Genomic DNA, 4619 nt, shown 5'->3' with positions numbered 1-4619 from the left:
AAAGATTTCAGCTCCGTAATCTCTTCTTCTTGTATATCAGGAGGATCTTGTTGCAGTGGCCATTGATAGGGTGGATGTGGCGTAGGAGAAGTGCAATAATTACCACATCCCCAAGATTTCTTCCTTTCCCAACTAGCAGGTTTTTCAGATTGGGCTTCAAACTCAGCGATTAGTCGGGAGACAGATGTCATCTTGGCAAAAGGGATCGAAGGTACTCAAGCCTTCCCTTCGATAATCTCCCTCGGTAGCCTGTCTAATAAACCTGTAGGCCTATCAAAACAGCACTAAATAAAAAGATAAGAAGAGCCTCAAGGTACTTAGTCTTCCCTTGAGGCGAAAGACAACCAAAATAAAACAGATAAAAAGCGTCGCCTCCTCGGCAACGGCGCCAAAATTTGATACGGTCGTTATGTACCAAAAATAAAATACCTAAGTACTACTAACAGAAGTCAGTGGTAAGTAGGGTCGATCTCCACAGGGAGGCTAAGTTGTTAATTATCTGTTTAACTCAGTCTGTCAGAATGTCACAATTGGGGGTTTGAAGTGTTTTGACTAAACTAATAAGACTAAGGTAAGAGAGAAAAGGAACGAGGAATTAACAATAAGAGAAGGGAACTAGGATTTTGGGTCAACAATAAACGTCAGTCAGTCACAGCTAAGGTCACAGATCAGTCGATGTGTCGGTCTAAGGGGCAACGAATATCTCCTTTCGGTCTCAATTCGCCCTAAAATGCTATTAGCTTAACTTTCGCTCTCACTAAAGCATCCTATTGTTCACTGCAGGTCTCACCCCTTCCAACCTTTCGGTCCAGGTCAAGGTTTACCAATATTAAAAGGCTAATTGTGTCGACTCAACAAGCAGGATACAGTTAAAGCAGCAATTAACAACACAGACTACAACTACAACGACAGATCTAATAAGCTAATTAGCAACTAACATTGGTCTAATGAATCACCTAGTCCTAGCAGAGGAATTTAGCTAGACATAATTGAATAAAGAATAAGAACAAGGAAAAGAATAATAAACATTAACATAAAATAAAGAGGGAAAAGAAGGGAAAGAAGTTACAGTAGAAATAGATCCGGAATTAATAGAAGAATAAAGTAGCAGCAGTAAAAGTAACGTATGATGTGTGTGGCGGAGAGAAGAGAGAGTTACAAATGACGTAATACCTTCCTATTTATAAGAAAATAGGAATTATTCAACCTAATGCCGGAAATAAACTAAAAAGCCCAAGCTCGTAGGAGAATCCACTCGATCGAGTTATTTAAAACCACTCGATCGAGTAAACTAAAGCTTAAACCACTCGATCGAGTAGAAAATTTACTCGATCGAGTAAATCCTAAAATGCCACTACTTGATCGAGTAGAAAAAGGACTCGATCGAACATAATTCTACTCGATCGAGTACTTTCTAGCAACAATTTCCTGCTTTGCGCACTGAACTTCAAACGGCTGCCATTTCTTCGTTACTTGGTCAAACAGGGTGATTCCGGTGGCATTGGAAAGCTCACAAACTTTCATTTCCAGTTGGAATCACCTGAATATCAGTTGTAGAACTTGAGATATGGCTCTCCAAATTAGGCACTAGCAATTTGAAGTTTTTCCTTTGCTCGCCTAGCTATCTTTCTTCTTTGCGCATCTCAAAATAGCTACATTCCCGCTCCAAATTCACTCTTCCTCCAAATGCATGCTAAACGGACGGTAAAAGGCTTTATTTCACTACTTCCTGGTCCATTCCTGCAATTAAGACAAAATAAACCAAAGTAGCATATTCGGGGCATTTCGTAGCATAAACTACGATAAAAGCGTGGAAATACGTGCATGAAAAGGCCTAAAAAGAGTATATAAAATGCACGTATCAACGAGTCTTTCACCGAGTCTTGGCATGGAGTGGTCTCATAGTAGTTAATAGTTATTGCTATCAGTTGTACCTTTTCATTTGTTAAGTAAAGCTTGTAATAAACTTAATTATTCTTTTATTGACGTCATGATATTTACTATTCCTCGGGAAATCTAGATGGTAATGCCCTTATCTGCTGGGGAAGGTCTTGTTAAGGCTCCTCGGTAGATGGGGGTGTTACATCCCTTTCTTACCAAACCGCATCACCCCACGCGTAGGTGACACCTTCAAAAGAACCTTATCCCCAACTCGGAACTCAAATATCCCGACGGTGTAAATCTGCATAACTCTTTTGTCGATCCTGAGCCGCTTTCGTCTTTGCCGAATCAACTTCACTTTATCCACCTTATCCTGTACTATCTGTGGTCCTAAAACCACTGCCTATGCGCTATCATCCCAGCATATCGGACTCCTGCATCTCCTCCCATACAATGCCTCAAACAGAGCCATCCTAATACTTGTATAGTAACTGTTGTTGTAAGAAAACTCAATCAGGTCCAATCTATCTTCCCAGCTACCACCAAACTCTATCACACAAGCCCTTAACATTTCTTCAAAGGTCTTGATTGTTCTCTTTGTCTGCCCATCTGTCGCAGGATGAAATGCAGTACTCATCTTCAAAGTAGTCCCCATCAATTCCAGCAACTCTTGCCAAAACCGAGAAATGAACCTCGCACCTCGATCTGACACAATGTCCTTTTGCACCCCATGTAGTCTCACTACATTCTTCTTGTAGCCATTTGCCAACTGGACCTTACTCCACGTATCTTTCATGGGAATAAAATGAGCTGAATTGGTCAAACGATCCATGATCACCCAAATCATGTTATTACCTTGTTGAGTCCTCTGTAATCCCACAATGAAATCCATGGAGATAGATTACCATTTCCACTCAGGTACCTCTAAAGACTGAATCTTACCTTCCGGTCTCCGCTGTTCCGCTTTGATTCTTTAGCAAGTCAAACATCGAGCTATAAACTCAGTTATCTCCCTCTTCATCCTAGGCCACCAAAACGTCATCTTAGGATCCTTATAAAGCTTGTCACCACCTGGATGCACTTATTACGGAGTGCAATGAGCCTCTGTCATGATTATCTTTTTCAGCTCCTCATCTTTAAGTACACACCATCTCCCATCAAACTGAATACTCCCATTAGAATGAATAGAGAATCGAGAAACTGTCCCCTTCCCTACTGAAGCACTCCATTGCTGAATCTTAGGATCAAGAGCCTGTTTCCTGCGAATATCATCATAAAGATCTAGTTCCACTGTCAAATCTCCCCTAACAACCCCCTTCTGGATCACATGTATCCTCATCTTAGTCACGTCATCTTTTAACCTCATCAGTGATATAGCTGTGCATAGAGAATTCACACTCTTCCTACTCAAGGCATCGGCCACAACATTAGCTTTCCCTTCATGGTATATAATATCTATGTCATAGTCCCCAATGAGCTCCATCCACCTCCTCTATCTCAGGTTCAACTCCTTCTAAGTAAAGATGTACTTTAAACTTTTGTGATCAGAAAACACCTTAAAGGTCGCCCATATAGATAATGTCTCCAAATATTGAGAGCAAAAACAACTGCACCCAACTCTAAATCATGCATCGGATAGTTCTCCTCGTAAGACTTCAATTGCCTAAGAAACAAAGGTAATTACTTTCCCATTCTGCATCAACACATAACCCAACCTGTTCTTCAAAGCATCTGTATACACCTCGAAATTCTCACTCCCTTCAGGTAAAGCCAAGAATGCAGCTGTGGTCAAACGCTCCTTTAATGTTTGGAACGTCGTCTCACAACTTTCATCCCAACGAAACCTGTTCTCTTTCCTCATCAAAGCTGTCATAGGTCTGGCAATCTTTGAAAAGTCTTTCACGGACCGTCCTTAGTACCCTACCAAACCCAAGAAACTCCTGATCTCGGCCATATTCTTCGGCGCCTCCGAGTTAGACACCTCCTCAATCTTGCAAGGATCAACAGATACACCCTCTTTAGAAATCACATGGCCCAGAAAAGCCACTTTCTCTAACCAGAACTCACAATTAGACAACTTTGCATACAATTGGTTGTCACGTAGAGTTTGCAACACCAATCGTAAGTGTTCCTCGTGCTCCTCCTTAGTCTTGTAATAGACTAAGATGTCATCTATAAACACCACCACAAACTGATCCAAGTACTGGCTGAAAACCCGGTTCATCAGATCCATAAACACTGATGGCGCATTAGTCAACCCAAACGGCATCACCACATACTCATAGTGACCATACCGCGATCGAAAAGCTGTCTTTGGTATGTCTTCATCCCGAATCCTCACCTGATAGTACCCCAACCTTAGATCAATCTTCGAAAAGACACCTGCTCCACTCAACTGGTCAAAAAGATCATCTATCTTTGGTAAAGGATACATGTTCTTCACTATAACATGGTTCAACTCTCTATAGTCGATACACAGCCTCAAACTCCCATCCTTCTTCTTCACAAACAAGACTGGTGCACCCCAAGGCGATATAGTTGGTCTAATGTACCCCTTGTCCACCAACTCATTCAGTTGTTTCTTTAACTCCTTAGGACCCATACGGTACGGGGCCTAAGAGATTGGTCCCGTCCCTGGTTTCAACTCCACACTAAAGTCTATCTTTCTCTCTTTGGCGATAAACCCAGTATCTCATCTGGAAAAATATTTGGAAACTCTCCCACCACTGGTATTTCAG

This window comes from Silene latifolia, chromosome Y, assembly GCF_048544455.1.
Source record: "Silene latifolia isolate original U9 population chromosome Y, ASM4854445v1, whole genome shotgun sequence".
In the NCBI taxonomy this organism is placed as follows: domain Eukaryota; kingdom Viridiplantae; phylum Streptophyta; class Magnoliopsida; order Caryophyllales; family Caryophyllaceae; genus Silene; species Silene latifolia.
The sequence above is the reverse complement of the archived record's forward strand: the minus strand, read 5'-3'. Positions refer to the sequence as shown.